The sequence below is a fragment of the Rhea pennata genome, chromosome 9 (genome assembly GCF_028389875.1).
Source record: "Rhea pennata isolate bPtePen1 chromosome 9, bPtePen1.pri, whole genome shotgun sequence".
NCBI classification, from domain to species: Eukaryota; Metazoa; Chordata; class Aves; order Rheiformes; family Rheidae; genus Rhea; species Rhea pennata.
This window is the reverse complement of record NC_084671.1, coordinates 8,904,971-8,925,071: the sequence shown is the minus strand read 5'-3', so window position 1 is coordinate 8,925,071 and position 20,101 is coordinate 8,904,971. Positions and strand designations below refer to the sequence as shown.

The following is a 20,101-nucleotide window of genomic DNA, read 5'->3' as shown; positions in this document are numbered from 1 at the left end:
AATCTTGGCTCATCACTGGGACTACTTGCCATAAAATTTCTGACATCAGAAAGAGGACAACCACATTAAAATGAAATTCAAAGATTGTCTAATCTGTAAGTTTGTGAGCCAGAGTCCTTTTACACAGAAGTAGTTTTGTCAGCAATGCTGTTTGTGTGAATTAAAGCTGCAAATTGAATCTAGTCCTTCACGCTGATCTCAACTTTTATGTAGGACATAAATTGAATACATTACATTTTTTAACACACCAGGCTGACGTTTTCTGACGCAGATACCAAAGCTGAAGTGAATGGGAGCAGGCAGTGCTTTCCAGTCTGAGCTGTCAGGCCATTACAATTTTCAGGTACCTAAATGTAAATGTAGTATAGATGTCCATATTTGAAAAATGTCTTAAAAATGTATCTGAAGATGCATATTAATCTGACAACATGCTGGAATCAGCAATTACTACTGACACTGAGACAACTTGGTAAGGGAGTCTTTTGATATATTTCAAGAAACACATTAAGTTCGGTGTCCTGTAACTCTGTCTGTAACCACCAACCTTGCAGGAAAAACTTGAGAGAGTTATTTTTTGTTTTTTAAACGTTAACTTTGCACTCTTGTGCCTTCCTTCCTCTCTAAGCTTCCTTTTTGTGAAGATGAAACCTGGTGATGCAGTGTTTGCCTACAGGCGTCCTTTTTCCTGTGAACACAGGGAATTCTGAAGAACAAATAAACTTTTAAAGTTGCTGATCCTGCACGTTTGCAAATTCATTGGGAGATTTGGCTCACATGTAGGGACAGAAGGATCCGGCTCCTTGGAAATAAACGTCAAAGAACATGAAAAGAAAAGCCTTAGTAGGCACTGGTAGTATAAGAACAAAGAGTGCTTCCAAACTGCAGTAGTGAAAACCACTGGGAAATGTGGAATGGTCTGACAGCAGCAGTAAGAATGATGGTTCTGAGTCAGGCACTGAATCAGAAAAAAGAAAAAAAAAGAAAAAAAAAAGAGGCTTGATCCAAGGGAATTAAAGCCACTTATATTCCTGGAAATGAATTATTTCCCCTTTATCAGAAAGGAAAAGAGACAAAGAGGTTAAGAATGTAATTATAGGTTGCAGAACGAATTATATGACAATTTCTGTCTCCCAGGCTTACATTCAGGGTACTAACCAAAACTCTGACATACTGACTGACTTTTTGCAGTAAATGTCATTAGTGCTGCTTGCAGTGACTATTTACTTTTCAGTACTTCCTCTTGGAGGCTTTCTTTTAGTTTATGTTGTCAGCAGGCTTTTAGAGGAAGCTCTGGGTACTGCTTTATGTCCAGAATAAACAGAAAGCACAGTACCGTCTTCTGTACGTAAACTCCTTCCATCTTCTGTATGTAAACTCCTTCCTTCCTTTGTGAATTTACTAATAGTATAGGAAAACTCAATGATCGCAAGAGTAGTGCTTTGCTGAATGATCGTTCAAAATTAGCGCTGAGGATCTTGAATCTTTGCTTTGTCAATGAGTTCAAGGTTATAAGCTGCAAAATTTACTATTTGTGTCATGAAGGCCTTCAGTGAAGTACTGAAGCCTATGAACCATCTCCTCCCTTTCCTATCTTAGGCTGAGAGTATTTTCATTCCATTAATCTATGCTAGATGCCGAGCATCTGAAGATTGTTGCAGGGTATCTGTTTTCAATGCACGCTGACATTTTGCCAGTCGTGTGTCATAAGGGAACGTCTTCCCATTGATATGGACAAAACGACCATGAAAGAGGGCGAACAATAACTGCATTATGTCCTCCAGAAGATGAGATAGAAGTTAAAAGGAATATGTTTTGGGAACTGTATTTCAGGGCCCTGCTCATCAGTTGCACAACACTGCTAAATTGGTTTCCTAGCATTTACAAATGGAATTAAATCAAGGTTGTAAACCAGAAAATCGTGTTCATATGCTTTTTAGATTGATGATGACTGATATATCATAAAATGCTAAAAATGAGATCAGCTGCAATTATTCTATAAAGAGCCTAATCACCAATGTAAATTTGACAACAAAGATTGCAAATAGTTAACTTGATTCTGTCCTATGTACTTACTAAGGATATCTTTTTTTGGTGATTTTGCTGATGGATAGAACTTGGCTGGAAATAATTACGTTAAGATTCAGTTATTCATAAAACTTTGTCATTTAATAATAAAAATCCATTTGCTTATGAATGCATTTAGGTTGGAGACACCTATCCTTCAGTCATTGAAGACTCTGCCATTCTTAATTGGCTGAAGAGTAGAAAAGGACTGAGGCAAATTCCTACAGATTGTTTTCTAGCTCTCCTGTTATGCTGCCCTGAAGGAGATGAGAAGCTGCTGTATCACACAGACCACTGCATTAAATTAATTAGGATATTATTCAAAATACACCCCCCCCCCTTCCCACCCATGTTATATGGGTTTGTAAGCAGCATTATCCCTTCCAAAGTTAGAGTTTATTTCTATTTCCCTGGAGGGAAGGGTTAAAAAATGTTCTATTGTGGAATGAGGGCTGCCCAATAGATAACTAGAAAAATCAATCTGTGAACTAGCATGGCCAGCTGGAGCTCAGCCAGTGTGACTGTGACTAGTGATCCCCTGAACCAGAACTCTTCAGCCAAAGCTGCTGCCTGCTACTGCAGCAAGCGTCCCCTGGGAAGCACTACCTAGAGAAGCCAGTGACAGCCTGGCCCAGAACAAAGCTGCAGAAGAACAAGACAAAGCAAGCTGAATGAAAATGAAAGAAAAGCAGAAAGGGGAATAGTGGGAAAAGGAAGTAACTTTTATTATGGGATCAAACTGCAATGCACTGTTCCAGTGTTTTGAAGTATGTTTTGTCTTAGGACCTGACACTGCTTATGCCAGTTTAATGCACGGTGATGCAAAATAAGAAAAGCATCAATCACTTGCTTGTCTACTCATAGAAAAAAACATTTATGTTGGATGGCTGCTTTTTAGCACAATGGTGAACGAACAATGTTAAAGTATCATTTGTTTTGCTATATTGAGGGAACCAGCTATCACTGTAGCCACGTCACTAAATCACATTACAATCCTTGGTCTAATGACATTTGTATAGATCTCCAGCTCTCTCCTGTTTGTCACTAATCAGAGTAGTCTGAAGATAATCATGCAGGGACATTATCCCATTTGATATTCTTTCCCTCTACTTTAGCTAATCATTTCTACAAGGCACACGCAAGCCAGAATATTCTGACTTCTCCAGCTGCTTTTGCTGTATTTATTTTTCATTGTTTTGGCAGAAATAATTGAGAGATCAATGAGGTTATTGTGTCAGGTCTATTGCTCAACTCCCCAGCTTCCTGTTGTGGTGGGATCTAGCAAGGAACTTGAAGAAATCCAAAGACCAGCTGGACCTCTTCTGATATTTACTGTCAGAGGCCTGTCCTGCCTGTGTAACAGGAATAGATGAACAAAATCTAGTCTTTTTACTGCAGTATGTCTCATCTCAGCGAAGATAATATTAGGGTTCATATTGTCACTACTGGGTGCTCATGTTCTCTCTTTCTGTTTAGCAGTGCAAGAAATTAGGTGAATTCTGATCCTGGTCATATATGCTTAAAGCTGCAATAAGTTTCATGAAGCAAGTGAAGTTGTTTGATTTTAATCAATATAACTTAAAGCAGAATTTGACTTAGTATCTTCAAAGTGATATATGTATTTTTAAGATTCAAGGTGATATACTGATAATTTAAACAATTCTAGAGTATAAATATTCCATTCATTGATCCTGAAAATGTTATTCAACATCATAAATACGATGTTTGCTTGCTAAAATAAAAAGATTAGAAGCGCAATCGTTTAGTGCTTCATATAGTAATCATTAGGAAAAACAGCTTTTTCTTTTTTTTCAAACATAGCTATCAAAATGACAGGTTGCAAAGGAAAAAGATTCCCAGCTATGCGGTATTTATAAAAGATTAAGGTGATCCAGTTTCCACAGACCATCAAAGGCTGGGAGACAATCTGTTGAATTCAAATCACCTTTTTCCTATTTGCTTGCTTAGACTGGTATAGTTCCAAGCACAGCTAACTGCTTCCTGATAACCTTGTGAGCTGTTACTCATTCCAAGATGGCACTGAACATCAAGTGTTGTCAATTTTAAGACGGCAGAGACTTCAATAAAAATACAGCTGTCTTTTTTTGAGAAATGCTTTGGATTTGTTAAAACCCCTTTGACAGAAGATACAATTCTCTGCAAGTGCAGATAGGAATTGATTCTGGCAATTTTCTTACAGGAATGTTTCCAAGGGTATTTGATGTAAGCAAATGCCTCTGAAAATTAGCCATGGATGCACTACTAGGATTATTTAGAAATCTCTTCTGCAAAAGATACCTGTGAGTATGCTGTCATTTAGACAACATTGTATAACTTAATCCATTTTTGAGCCTTTGTCCCTGTCTGTCACCCAGCCTCCACCATCCTCAACCTTCTTCTCTGGAGTCACAGAAACCTTGTTTTTTCACATGCTTATTGGTGTTTGCCAAGATGCTCTGGACTTTTTGCAAAGGTGCTGCTGCTCTGCTTATTGACATTCAGTATCAGCAGGCAGAGTGGGCTAAGGAAAGAAGCCAGAAAGGAACAAAACCCCTCAATTTTTGAGTTCTTATTCCAGATGTCTTTGAATCAGCAGCTCTGGGTCCTTCCCAGCACTTGAAGGAATGCCAGTTCAGTACAGTGAGTGAATAAGGTGTGTGTGTGGGCGACCGCTTCTCTGTCAGTTGTGAGAAGCTTTATTTTAAAAATGCCTCTTTTTTGCCAACACTACAGAGGTCTGAATGGTTCAGAGGAGCTGGTAATGGTCTAGGGGCACTTTCTTGTCTGTGGCCTGGTGCCCAGTCAAAGCCACCCCAGGTCATTAGCGACTAGAAACTCTTACCATGTAAGCACAGCCTGATGGATGATGTGAACTGTGCCCGAGTCCAGTTTCTAGCAGAAAAAGCATCACAGAAGCCAGTATTGCAGTTGTCCCTAGCTGACACTCGCTAGTGAAGAGGGCCGGACCCGTGCCAGTGGGTTCATTTTGTGCAGGGCAGAGCTGCACAGAGGCGTGCTGCTGTGTGCCCATGTAGCAGGCTTCCTCCGCCGCCCCGCTGCACATCCTTCCCTTTGCTGTAAAGGGAGAACAGCAGCCTGCGAGGCTGTCAGGCTGGAGCTTTCACCAGCGCTGAAATGACACAGGGTGAAAAACAAGCAAGCAAAATGAGGAGAAGTAAGGAGCACCTTGGCTAAGAAATGCTGATATCTTCTGCTAAAAGATACACCAAAGAGCATGAATGCTTTCATTCAGAGTTTTGGACAGAAGCCCTATGTGTGTGAGGCAAATCATTAACACGCAACAAGCAGTCGTGCATTAAGATGGAAATTATTTCTTTACTGTATTCTCTAGTCTTATTTTATAATGCTTTTTCTGTTTCTTTTTGCATTTTGCTTATTTGAAGTTTCATGCTGGTCATTTTCACTTTTCTTATATTTAATTTCAATCTTTTGTTTGCTTGTTTCTCTAGCGGTCTATAAAGCTTGCATGTTGGATAATTTACTCAGTGACGAGAGTAGAAGGAGGGGAGGTGGGCGGGCAATCTGAATTCTGATTTTGGCTGTGCCATTGGTTCCTTGGCAAGCTGTTTGGCACTCCAAGTCTTGCTTTCCTACAGAAAGAAACTCGTAGCTGAAGAACAGTTTAAAAGCTCTGACTAAAAAGAACTGAGAATCTACTAGTACTATTTACTAAAGAAAAGCACAAATGAAAACAAGTGTTTTGTTTTGTGTGCTCCTTAAAGTTGATTAAGCTCAAGAAGCCTCTATTCTCCATTTGCCTTTCCTGAATTAGGCCTAAAACGTTGAGTCATCATTGATGTTCACATCCAAACTGCTATAGACATCTCAGCCTTGAAATTTCCACAAAACTGAGAAGATGTAGATTGTTCAAGCCATTTAACAGATGTGATATGGAAGTAACAACTCCCAGTAACTTGTGGGACACTGTTATGGTACTGAACTGAACCAGTGCTGCAGAGAATACGTATTGCTCTCTCCCTAAACTTCAGTGTTCCCGCTAAGTTTTCTCCCCACAGTGTAATTTGAGTAAAGTGTCCAGTAGGACACAGTAGTAGTATATATATATATATATTTTTTTATTGCTTACAGTCTTTTAAAGTGTTGCAGGTCACAATAGAAATAGTGTATTTTCTCTGTATAGGCCCCATTGCCGTTTGCAGTATCATTAATTCCCCATAACTGAAGCCGTTTTTCCTCGGGAATGGTGAGGATCATAGCAACAATACTGATGCTGGTGCAGGTTAAGAGACAGTAGCAGCGGTCTGCTGGAAAGCTAATTAAAAATGATCTCTGTTTCTCTGTAGGCCTGGAAACCCAACCTCTTTAATCAGATTTCCTGTTTCATGCCCATAAAGCTCTACAGGTACCAGAAGTTCTGTAAGTTAAATGGCAAAACTTAAGAATTGCAAGTCTTCTTCCACAAAAAGACCAAACAATCTCTGAACAGACAGAGCAAATCAGTGCTCCTTTCGTTCCCAGTTTCAGTGTTCTTTGCATCTCTGCCCATCTTAGTTATTTAATGCTCTCTTAAGCTACTTTTGTGACTGTTCAGATTTTCTTTTTTATCTCCATTCATTCCATTTTATACCTGGAGCACAATATTAATGTACGTTATGCTCTTCACTTGGTGAAGAAGTAATTGAAAACTCACAAAAAGTGATCGCTTGCTGTTCCACGTGTAACTAACTAGCTCTTGTTTGCTCATTGCACATAGTGTTAAATCCTTAGAATTTAGGATTATGTTAGGTATATGGTAAAGTAAATGTAGTTTCCAAAGCAAAATCTAGCAAAGTCTGCTCATAATAGTTAGGAGGTATGTTTGGCTGAATAGAGTTGAGAGATTTTTCAAACTGAGAGTTGAAAAGGGATATTCGTCATTCCTGCCCCTCTCAACTGCTTTTTCTCTGCAGCTGAAAGTGGGGCGGACAGCCAATGTCAGGACATTTGAGTAGACAGCAGTTTATGGAAGTGTCTATTACAATTCCACACCCACACCCTTGGTCGAGTGGAGTCCTTTCCCCGGCCATTTCAAGAGAAGTTACTGCTAGAGAGATACAGCTTTTGTGAGCCTCGATCCGTTGGGCCTGGGCTTTGTAGGTGGACTCATAACATTTTCTGTGTAGGTTTTAGATACAAAATTTCCTTTCCTCTCTTTGCCCCTCCAAGAAGAAATCAAGAGAAATTCCAAAAGATGCTTTATTGTTTTCTCAGACCTCTTGTGCCATTCTTACAAGTAGGTTGGATTGCTGCATCAGGAAAGTGCAGAAGCACTGTGATTAATCTGAGCATTGCCCTTGGCATCACTTAGCCATTTTAAATGTCGGTGAAATATCAAGCAAATTACAGTAATAATTGCTCAGTAGTGATCTCTCAGTCTTGCAACTGGTCTATCTTAGAAGAGAACAGTATAGCTCAAATGGCTTTTTGAGCCAATTTGACCTTTTTTGCTCTTCTTTTATGATGAGCGCTTTCAGTGTTTCCACAAATATCCTTTATCATTTTGCCTGAAAGAAATATTAATAGATAGTATTTGTAAACACACATATACATATAGGACCATATATAACGCACCTATATATATATATATATGTATATTCACTCTCCTTTCTTCCATTTGCGTAGTATTCAGTGATTGTTCAGTTGTTCTCCTTAAAGGATGAGTCACCTGGCTCACTCCAGAGTCAGGAATCTAGACTCCAAACCACAGCTGCAAAATGATCCAACTGTGTCAATTTATCAGTTATTTTGCTGGACCTCAGAAAATAATCCAAATCTCTGTCATCAGCTGTTTCTCCTAAAGAATAAGGAAAATATTATTAGATACTACGTTAGATCCTAGAGAATAACCATGTGGATATAAAAGCTGAATTGTGTTAGATTGGCAGCTCTAGGAACTGAAATTCACTCTTAGTAGCATAAGGACACTAGTAAAACACGGAAGGGACACTGTCCTCCACTAGCCAGATTAAGCAGCAATCCAAAGATTGGAGCTGGTGGTGAACAAGTAACAGTCTCCATGCAGGTTGTTTATTTATTTTTATTTTTTTGACTTCTAGAGACTGGCAAAAAGGTTACCAGGTGACTTTCTGCATATGTGCTTCTACAATGCTTTGGTGCATCTGCGGTGGGACACTTACGCAGTGTGAACTGCATTGCCACCTTAGATGCATTTCATGTAGAGCATCAGCTCGTGTGCAGAGAGAGCACCGATCCTTGGTACTGTGAAAGGTCACCCATATGTAAGGAGAGCTGCTGACAGAATAGCAAAGGATGATCTGTCATGCTTCAGTTGCACAGCTGAGCCAGTGAAGGGTCCTTGAAATGGGAATGTTAGACATAAGAATAAAAACAAGAGATTGAAAGTAAAGCAGTAAAATGCTTGCTTTCATATCTAGGAAGAAATGGAGGGAGGGTTACCTGAAGGTGGACCACATGTTTTCACATATATATATATATATAGAATATAAAGCTAATATGTGTAATCCTGTTCAACAGAGTAATTAAAATATAACAGTACATCAAGTGAGCTTTTAAAACTCTATTCATAAGGCTTGAATAAAGAACGATGTGAGATGGCACATGTACTAATAAGGGGTTAAGCACTACTTTAATTCATCTATTTGCAGGGAAAGATGAAAAGGTGAAGGGAAAAAGATGTGGGTTGGCACACCCCCCCGAATAACTGCCTGGATTGCTGTAGTAGGACCTGGTGTCAGAGTTAAACCAAGAATGAGGACAAAACAAAAGGAAAGAAGGGTACACACTGCAGTAGGAGTCCTGATTTAACTAATGAAAGAAACAATGATGAAAATAAGCCAGTGTTGCTATTATGGAGATGTGAAGAAAGTGCATTGCTGCACTGATAAATTAATTCTGAAGTCTGAATGAGCAATATATTCCTTCTTTTGCTTTCCTAAAGTCGCTCAAAAGGGTCGTGTGATCCAAGTCACACCAGTGGAGGGGATTCCCTCTGGATCTTTGTCTCTTAGTTGTCTGGCTTTCTTGCTTTAACTTGTCTCCTGAACAAACATGATTACATCATGTGTAGCCTGAAATGTTTTGGGAAGGAATTAGACAATGGGCTGATGAAATGTGGGACCTTTCTGGGACATGGAAAGTACCAACCTGATAATGAACTCTGCGTTTCCCTGGAACTGGGGAAAGAAATGCGCATAGACTTCAGTGGTATTTTTAGCTGTTTAGATTGTATGTGTGCCTGTCTATCTTTATGTCTTTTGGTCTCAGACCCTGCCAAGACTGAGGAGGTTTTTTTTTGTTTTTGTTTTTGTTTTAAGAAAACATTGCATCCTAGTTACCCATTCAGCGTGTCAGTGTTTCACCAAATTTCGATCAAACGGTTCTTGGGGTGTTGCTGGAGCTATTGGGGTTGGCTGGTTGGCTTGGGTTGGGTGTTGGTTCTCAGTTGCAGTTGAATCAGCACGAACTCCAAACAGGTTCCCTTCCTCTACCTTCCCATCAGGCATGTTTTAGACTCATCTGGCAGGGGTCCAAGAACTGGGGATCTCCAGTAGCATTGAATGTATCAGAAATGGAAGTTGCAGTGTTGGCTGTGCTAACTCATTCAAAGCCTTGTCTACTTGTGAACATGTTAAAGAAACTGATCTCGATATTGATTTTAAGAAATCATATGCCACTATCTTAGCGTTGCTGTTCTGCAGCATAAGTTGATTCCTTAGGTAAATTTTAAATTTACACAGAACATATTCCTGAATTGGAAAAAGAAAAGGTCCATTAGTGGTAGCACTGATTCTGCAAAGCAGAGTTCGGTGTTTGAAACCAATGATCATATACAGAAATGAATAAAAACTGGTTGTAAAATATTGATACTATCAGGACTGGAGATTTGTGTTTTATTAGGAATACACAACTTCTTTGTGTAATAAATGACTAAACAGACTGCACAATAGATGAGATGTGTTTTGTAGGGAGAGGCAACTTAATTTATTTGTATCTCTAAGTCTAACAGAAGATATTCCTCTCCTTGCAAACCTTGCCTTGCTGTTAGCTTTGGACTATCACAGCTGCAGCAATGCCACTCCTGCATGAGTTCTCCTGCTGAGAGTCATGTCCTGTGTGCTTTATTTTCCCAGTCTGCTAATGAAGAAACTTCCCTGTCTCCCAAATGAGTCATGAGGATAAATTATGCAATTTTTATAAAATGTTTTAATTTGCTCCACTGGAAGGACAGAAACTGATAATTTCATAATGTGCAACTACCTGAATATCAGCTGAACTTTTCTGCAGGTTTTATTTACTGCCTGTGATTTTCCAGAGCTGTTTCAAAAGAAAAGATGAGAGAAGATGTGTTCGTTTCAGGACTACATCTTGTCAGTAATCGCTACTCAGAAATCCAAAAATTGAATTAAGAAAAATGTAAGAGAACGAGCTTGTTTTAAGGGAGAACTATTTTTGTGCCGATTTCTCACTTAATAAGTAAGCAACCTCTACAGCCGTATGGTGACTCAAAGGTTTTTCTCCTCTTCAGCTACAGTAAATCAAAATCAAGACCATTCTGTGTTGATTTTTGCTACGTGTGATCACCCATTAAATGCAGAGTAAACATCTTGCTGAGTGACAGCTGTCCTTTGGATACGCGGAGGACAGATGTATTGTACCACGGAAGGCAGGACGCAGACTTTGCAACCAGGACAAAGGTATTGAAGTAGCAGGTTTGAGAGCTGAGTCAGCCAAGGGATGTGCACGAACGTTTTTGCCCCGGAGCAGCCTAAGGCAGGCAGCGGGCTGTTTCATTGCAGTGCACCCGGTCATGTACAGTGGTGCACACTGTGTAGGACCATTAGCCCCGAGCCATTTATCAGTAATTCACGGACGGCTCGCAGACTGCTTTACCTACGCTACTTCTGATACCGAGGTGGGATATTTCACCTGAGCCGTGGGGCTCGGCGGTGCTGGCGGACCCATCCCGGGACGGTGGACAGGGCGGCGCCGCCGGAGCCGCCTCAAAATCGCTCTGACACACACGCTTTATTGAACATCTTTTACTTCACATCTGTCTCGCAGCGCTGACGGCAGCGCCCGGCTGCCGCACCGGCACCGGCCGCGGCCGCGGCGGCGCCCCCGGGCCTCGCCCCGCCGCCGGGCGGCCTGGCCGCGGGGCGCTCCCCGACGCCGCGGGGCGCTGGCCCTTTAAGCGCGCTGACGTCAGCGCTGCGCCGCCATGGCAACGGCCCGTCACGTTGGCGGAGTCCACGCGGGAGGGGGGAGGAGCTCCTCCCGTCGTGACCGAGCGCCATGGACGCGGCGGCGCGGTGACACCCTGCGCGGACCGTTACGCGGCGGCGGCGGCGGGGACGCGGCAGGTATTTCCCGCCCGGGCGGCGGCGGGCGCCCCGGGTAGGTGGCGGGCGAGCGCGGCGCGGCCGGGACACCCGGCGACGGGCGGGCGGCCGTGCCCGCGCCGCGGGGCTCCGCGGGCCGCCTCGGGGCGGCGGCTCCCCCCTCCCCCCACCCCCTTCGCCTCGCCGCCGCGGCGCCTCCTCGGCCGGGCGCGGCGCGGCCGCTCGGGAGCCCCGGGCCTCACTTCTGGTGCGGCGGGGGGACCCTCGGGAGCCCCCGCTCCGCCGGCGGGGCGGGCGCTCGGGGCTGGCCTTGCCGGCGCGGCCGGTCCCCGCCGGCCTCTTTCTTTCCCCCCCCCCTCGCCCCCCCGCGGCCTCCCCCCGGGCCGGGCTGGGGCGGGGCGGGGCGGTGCCCGCAGCCCGCCGGCGGCGCGCGGGCGGGACCATTCCCGCGGGCGGGGAGGGGCAGGCGGCCTGGGCGGTACCACCGCGCCGCAGCGCTGGGGGGTGGGGGGGTGTGCGGGGGGGGGTGGTGTCGGTGTCGGTGGTTGGGGAGAGCCCAGCCGCAGCGGGAGCGAGCGCGGAGGCGGGCGAGGAGCGGCCCGCGCCCGCGCGGCAGCGCCGCCGCCGCCAGCAGGTACCGCGGCCTCGCCGCCCGCCCGGCTGAGCCGGGGCTCGGCCCCGCCGCCGCCGGCGGGAAGGGCGTTGGCTCCCCCGCGGCCGGGCCTGTCCGCGACGGTGAGTCCGGGAAAGAGCTAGAAAGCGGCGCCGGGCCTCTGCGAGCGGGCAGGGCCTGGGGTTGGGGAGGCGCGTTCGCACGGCCGGGGGTAGCCAACACCTAGGGTAAGGCTCACAAAAAAAAAAAAAAAAAAAAAAAAAAATCTTTCCTTCTCTCACCGAAAACTTCCTCAGTAAATTCATTTCGTGGCAGCCGGGTCGAGCTGCACCCGTGTGCGCCTGTGCGCATTTCGGCAAGGATAAATCTGAAGGTGCTCGTGGTCTTCAGGAAAAGTGCAAAGTCATTAGATGCTTTTTGTGGTGTGTTTCGCAGGTACGCTGTTGCTTTCTGCCTCTGTTTCTCTCTTTTTAACAAAACCTGCTGCTACTGTTGGTGCTCGTCACCGAGGTTATCCAGCACAAATTTTTTACCTTTTGTCCTCATCAAAAATACCGAAAAGTGTGAATTGCATATATCTCATAGTCAACGAGATTAGTTTATGCTGTAATATTACATGAACTAATCATAAATAAGCTGCTTATCTTGGGCTAATTATATGGAGTTTGAGGATAGACATGTTTTTTATTAGGCTGATTATTTTAGGTTGGAAAATGGATGAATTTTTAGACTATCAGGCTTATTTTTGTTTCTGAAATGGGAACGCAGTAGGCTCAAACCTAAATATGAGTTGAAGGGAAAAAATGTGTAGAACTTAATTTAATTATTTATATGATTCGTTCTTGAAAGGATAGTAAGAATATTGGCTCTCCTCTTCTGGGAGGTATAGGGAGTATTAGGAAAGAAGGGAAAAGGGTGTCAGGGAGTCTAGAGGGAAAAGACAGGTAACTAAGCCTCTGCAAGTTCACTGTAAAAGTATTAGGAGAGACAAAAACAGTCTTCTGAGTCAAGGATTTTCTTATATCCAGTAGAGTTCTATGTTTTAGTTCAGTCTTTTCTATGCTTAATATTTTGTTTTCTACTGAGAATCTGAACTGAGAGATCAGAGCGATTTCTCTGTGAAAAATGGTTCCCCTATTGTAGCTGGGTGTTTTTCCTCCTCTGCCACTTGTCAGCACAGATTCATTCTGGTTCATAGGGGTTTCCTTGCTTCACTTGCACATCAGATGCTTCTGCAGTAAATACATTCTCCAGAATGTGGTATACTTCACTGAATATAAATAGAAAATCCAGAGATTTTGGTAGTCCTTTGGGGAGTAGGTGACTGTTGGGGTAACAGTGGAAATAATCTGGAGGCATGTGCCTGCAAAGTTACATGAGTGTGCCGGGGAGACCTTAGGAAGTCTACACTCTGATTTCTACTATTAGTACTGAAAGTGATCCAAAAAGATAGTAATTAATCAGATAAAGTGACAGATATATTAGAACTATTGGTTAAAGTTGGGAAACTGTGAAGGAACTTTAATGAAGATCGTATCTGTATCAACAAATTAAAATGAAACAAAGCATCTGACAACCCTTAAAACTGAAAGTCTTTTAATGGGATGGTGCTCTTAAGCTTTTTCTATGATGTTTGTGATTCTTTTGCATGATCGTATAGACAGATTGCAGTGAATTTAACCTGTGCTGCCATAGGATAGCTTGATCTATGTTGGAAGAAGGGGCTAAGAAAAAACTGTAAAATGAATAATGTAGGTGAGTTACAAAGTATAAATATTTTGAGAGAATAAAAACAATATAATAATAAATTTCTTTTCCATTAAATCATGAAAACTTGGGCTTCAGGTTACAGGGAAGCCTTTTTCTGTATTCTGTGAATTGATATCATTAAATGAGTGCTTGGAAAATTGGTCTTGATTGAGTGCTCAGGTCATTTAAGTGTTAAGTAGAAGACTGTTGGCTGCAAATGTAATCTGCTATGTTTATGTTGGGTAATGAAAGTTTTGACTATGTCTTCATGTTCTTTAGTTGAGTAATAATGTATCTAGCACTTAATTTTTCCAAGTATTTTAGGTTCCCAAACAGTTTGTAAGGAAAAACGTAGCACTCCTAAAAACCTCATTAGAAAACCTTTCAAGAATACTTTTGACTGTGAACTAAGCATAGGTTTTGCTAGAATATTATGCAACTTTTAAAAAGGTCACCAAATTTATGAATGTAAGATCTTGAAGGTGAAGTAAGAAATAAAATACATAATATGCAGTGTATTTTAAATCTTCCTCAGTTACTGTCTTCTCTGATAGAATCATAAATTAAGACTGTGTGTTGCTAAAGACAGAGTCATTTGATTTATTGTTTCTAATCTTAGGAGTCGCTTTAAAGAGTCTAGTAAGAAATCCAAAATCTGGGCTTGATATGTAATACATGATCATGGAACATAGATACTTTGAGAGGGACAATGATGACGCAGAGATTCGGGTTTTATTTATTACTGTCTGAGAATATCGATGCACTGATTGATGCAGTTTTTGAGTGTGTAGAACTTGTTCTTTGGAAAGCATGTATAATATTACTAATAAAAATTTTTTAAGTTCCATCAAAATTTTTCTTTCTGCTAATGAGTTACAGACCTATCACTTCATCTTAACTGTAAATTAAATTTAGTTGTTATTGTATTTTTGTATGAGACATCTTTATTTTGCAACTCAATGTTTTGTAATAGAATTTATGTGAAAGATGCTAAACAGCACTAAGCCAAATGATCATGAAAAACATAAATGTTTGCTGTTTCCTTAAGATTGTGGTCTGATATTGATACTAGGGCAGAGAGCTTCATAGGGGTGCAACTTTAAAAAAAACAAAACAAAACAAAAAACAAAACACAAACACTTCGCTCTTGGCTTGTGTTAATGTGTGTAAACAGTGAAGCAGTCTATCTTTGCAGAGAGTCTGAAGGAAAAGACCAAGAGATGAACTTAGTGTTTTGAATAGATGCCAGCTTGGATGCCTGTTATGATACTTGATGTACTGATATTATGAATCACAATAGTTAAATATGGAGAAGCATCACACGGAGAAGATTGAGGATTGGGCTGAAGGTTTATAAAGAACAGAATTAAATAATATGGATAGACATGAAATAACAAATAGTTGTATTATTCAGTGAAGAGAGATCACTGGTTTCACTTCCCTTATGCTTCCAAAAGTATGTGAAATGCTGACATACTGTAAAACAAGTTCTGGTTCAAATGCTACAACTCTTCCAGTTTATTTCCACATGAAAAAAGTTAGAAAGGAGAGGAGAGAAAGAAGTGCCCTTACTATAATATAGAGCAAAAAGAGCTTTCAAGTTAAAGCTATTAAATAAAATTAGTTATTTGGAGGCTAACTGGTTTTGCCAATTTGCAGAAGCTGTACTTTTCCCTTCTTCCTTTTGTTGGATTTTGGACAACTATTAATCATATGGACCTTCAGCATAAGCCAAATGTTTGAGTCATTGTGAATAGTACTGTTCTGAAACAGTATTAAGAGCTGAGTAATGTTAAGATTTAAATTAATTTGTAAGATTTAAAATGAGGAACAAAACCAAATCATCCAATCAGTCCTGGGGTTGAACTTCTTTCTTAAGAGATTGAAGATCTAGGAGCCACTCTTGATGACTGACTGTGGCTCTTTGCTGTCTTTGAAAAGAGCAAATAAGCCCATCACAATAAATGGCGGGAACTGGTGGACATCTTGAGTCCAATGCTTGGACATTTTCATAGTATACTTAACTCAAGTGTTGAGCATTCAGTTTGCTAGTCTGTGTGCAAGGGTTCCCTCCAAGCAAATTGTATTTACTATATTACTGTCCTAAGAATCTGTAATTGCCACACATGGATTAGAGGACGTGTCCTGTGGCTGTTGGTACTGAAACAGTCGCATGGACCTGACTGGCAAAGAATCCTAGAGTTTATTCCTTTGGGGAGTATTTTGAGAGTTATGGAAGCCTTTTTGGAGATCTCTGAGCATTTGAACATCTTGAGGGCCAGAAGCAATAAAGTCATGTTCACCTGCTTTGTCAGTACTGCTTCTGGATTTGAGTTAACCTGCACAGAGTGCCTAAGCAGTTTCAGGATAATTTGATAATTTGTTTCTTCTTGGGTTAATTTTTATATAAAATTCTGGTGCCCTGTATCTCTCTCTCTCTCTCTCTCTCTCTCTTGCTCTCTTTTTTCTTTTTTTTTTTTTTTTACATCAGCAATTATTCCTAATGTAAATTATATTAATATCATTTTCTAATTGGAAATTAGAATATAATTTATGTGATATTTGTATGCAGTTTAAAGTCTTACGTTAAAACTAAAGATTTTTATCCTAGTACATAATATTGTTATAACACGTTTAGTATTTAAAGTTGATTTTGTTAAAATTATAGTTGAAATGAGGCAGTATTTTTCTGTCTCCTGACTGAATGCTTTAAGTGTTTGTTCACATAAACTTACTTTATGCTAAGATTGGAAAACATAATTTTTCCCTTATTTCAATTCTTGATTTAGATTGAACTTAATCATTAATAAGCTGAAAGAAATATTCAAATTGCATATGTAAGTGCTACTCTTGTCAAAATCTGATTTAACACTCAGTAATTTTAGAGCCTCTGGTGACTTCAATCAGTTTTGATTATTTGACTTTAAGATTTGACAGTGCAATGTAATGTCAGAGTACTAAAAAAAAAAAAAAAAAAAAAAAAAAAGTATGCTATGTTAAGTTTTAGATAGACTTGTTTTATTTTTAAAATGTTTCCAAAAATACAAATTAGGTGTAAGCAAATGTATTTATCTTGTACTGCCATGCTAGAGTGTGAACTGGACTCCTTTATACGTACCTTTTGGTGGGGGAAGGAAAGGAAGTAGCAGAGTTAATCAAGTTTTGTGGCACTTTCAACATCCGGAGAAATAGGCAGGGTTCAGCAAACAGCATGGTAACGTTTCCAAGAAGACATTGGATCTAGATGCTCTACAATTTGAAGGAACTGTGGGTGATGTTAGTACTGCTTTTCTTCCTTTGGATAGGTAGTGAGGATGTAGCAGGGATATTGGATCCCCAGAAGTGCTAGAGGAGAAGCAGCAGTGCACATGGCAGTGTTGTTGCATTTTGTATTGAAGAATTAGAATGGAATTAACTTATCTGGACTCTTACGGTTTCATGTTTGCCAGCATAGTTTTGAAGCTTCTGATTTTTTAAGAGTGTTGACTTTGTATACAGTGTTAAAACAAAATTTTATAAATTGAGTCTTCTGTTGTCCTTCTATGTCTTCTATTATTCCAATGTTTACTTTAATCTTGACTAATTTACTAATGCACTTCAGTTTTTTCCTTGTTTCTGGGTTTTGTTTAAAATGAATTTGTGAAAAACTTAAGATTTCCTAAAAATAGTTACACACACACACATATATATTTTATATATGTACATATACCTTTTTATGTTTGCATTTGAGGAGAATTATATGAACTATTGTTACTAAACGCCTTATTTTATTTTTATACCTTTGTGGAGTAATACTTATTAGGCAAGAAACTTCTCCATTGTCGTTGCTCTTTCTAGATTCTTTTAGTAGCTTGGATATATGGTGTCTAAATAAAAAAAAAATCCAAAATATACAGAATGAAGTGTCCAGGAAGTAAAACTAGTGCTGTAGTTGTATTGTTTTGTCCTACAAACAAAATATTGATCTCTAAGATAATGTGACAGGAAAAAGGGAAACTCTTAAGAAGCAGCCCAAGAATGGGAGTAGGATTTTTTTTTTTTTTAATCGCAGCAGGATAAATATATTTCAAAGTAAGAACACTACAGTTGAATATACAACTCTGTCTACTCTTCATTGCTGTTCCTCAGACTTTACTGAAAAGCAGCTAATTGGGGAAGGTCGGGTAGGTGGAGACAGGAAGCCGTTAAAGCAGGTTTTTGCTCATCTATCATAGTTTGCTACAGATGCAGAGATGGGCATCGAGAGCAAAAACATGCATTTTTTAAAAAAGGGAAGAGATGAAGAAAGAAAACTGAGTTTTTCACCTAGTGGTGTTAATTCTGAAGCTTGAGCAATTTTTTGTTCTCAGTTTCTACAGAAATGTTGTGGCCTTGAATTATAGACCTTAGTAGTAAATCTCACAGCTAAAAGGGCAAGGTCCTAAGCAAACAGTTAAATTGCTTGAGGGTTTCATTGGTAGTGCTAATGTTTGCTTTTGCATTGAGTCAGATAGCATTTTGCTTTGTGCTCAGCTTCTGAAACCAGACATTCAAGAATATTTAGCGTTTTGTACTATTTTTTCTAGTCACAAGTGGTGAAGAAAACTCAGAAAATGGGAGTATATGTATCACAAATTTTAAAAGCAAAAGATGTGCAAGAACAGATGATAGCATCTTGCTTAACATAGCGTATTGCTTAAATATTTGGCATCATTTCTTTTTTTTTTTTGTAGAAAATGACCTTTTGAAAAAATGCAATAATACATGAGAAGCATTAAAATAATTCTGAAGAGGATATTTTCAATGTAGCAAATCATGCTTCATCACAAATGACTACCTGAAGTAGTTGTACAGTCTGCATATTCTTAATCCTGTACTTTCATCAGTAGAGGTCAAAACCAGCACTTAAACAGGATTTTCACTTTCTGGTGTAGGTTTTCTAATCATTCGGTGGCTCTCTCTAAAGCTGTGGTTTTAAAATAGATTTTAAAAGCCTGAAGTAATACATATCTCTTAGAAGGAAAAAAAAAGAAAAGAAAAAAAAAGAAAGAAAAATCTACTTAAGTAGCTTCAAGTCTAGTCTGAGAGAGCACTTAAAAATTATGTGGCCGAGAATCTCAAATAATTGACCAAAAACATATTGTGAACCAAAAGCAGAATTAAAACTAGACCTGAGGGCAATAGCTTTATCTGATCTTTGGATAATCAGTGTTGTACAAAACCCAAATGTTTATATCCCCTTGTTTTGTTGTGAAAGAGTACAGCTGTATGCTAAATGTTACAGCTGCATAATTATGTGAGCTGCATAATGCCTCGCTGTAACTTCGGTACCATGGGAGTGTGTGTGTGGTGCTGAATGGTGAGGAGGAGGGAAGGGTGCCGAAGACTACGTATAGATCAGATGCATCTTTTTTTCCAAGTTAGCTGATAGATTTGAAAGGAAGCAATGTGTATGTGTAACTGGTACTGCTGGGCTTTGTGGTTTTGGAGCGTGTCAGAATGCTCTACTTCAAAAAAAACAAAACAAAACCTCTAAAAACCTGTCAGCCAGAAATTATTTCGGTCGAGCGAACAGTCTTCTCACTCATAGATTTGAAACGCTTGTTCTGTAGACCGTATTAGTTTCTCTTAATGTGTTTCTTCTCGCCCTTCCCTGACTTTACCCTTAAAATGTTGTTAACATGTTGCATTTTGTGCATATTGTGAAGCCTGCTCATACTTAGAAAACAGGAGGCTGTTTAAGTAATCTTTGCTGCATGTAGGCTCCAGATGAGCTTTTCTGTGCACAACATTTTGGTTGGTCCCCACAGCATTTTGCCTGATCCTTCAGAGCTCAAGTGTACTGTGCCACTTCAGTAAATACCAAAGTACTAGCCCCTTAACAAATCGGTCTGGTTCAGAGTCAGATTTAAATGGTCTTTAAAAATGGCTTCAGATCGTCAGTTTGCATGCAGCGCACTATGGATAGCAAAACCTACTAGAATAACTTCTAGGCATAGCTGAGTATTTGAAGATGCAAATAATACTGTTCTGTGGCTTGTTCTGTGTGTTTGTCTATCTGTCCATCCCCTAGGAGAAAAATTATACTGATATCATCTCTGTCTTGTTTCTTGAGGTTGTATGTTTTTGTGTCAAGATCTTTCTCGCCACTTAGGCGTTCTATATTGCAGAACCAGTATTTGTTCAGTAATGGAGTATCCTGTGGTCTGTGAACCAAGTGTTCACTGGAGAATGAAAAGGCATTGACATGAAAGGCAACATAAATTGAATATCACAAAGTTTTGCAGGGAGTGTAATTAAAAATAAATTTTTGCTTATGTACTGAGAAGTTTTGGCCTGGGAATGGAGGTAACAA

General features: G+C 40.4%; 1 protein-coding gene across 1 annotated transcript in view; it reads left to right on the top strand.

The window, feature by feature from the left end:
- Positions 1–11,336: 11,336 nt before the first annotated feature.
- Positions 11,337–20,101, top strand: part of GNB4 (G protein subunit beta 4) — a 33,057-nt gene continuing 24,292 nt past the window's right edge. The window contains exon 1 of the mRNA XM_062582229.1: positions 11,337–11,460. The gene's annotated coding sequence lies outside the window, so the exon portion shown is untranslated. The remainder of the gene's footprint in view (positions 11,461–20,101) is intronic.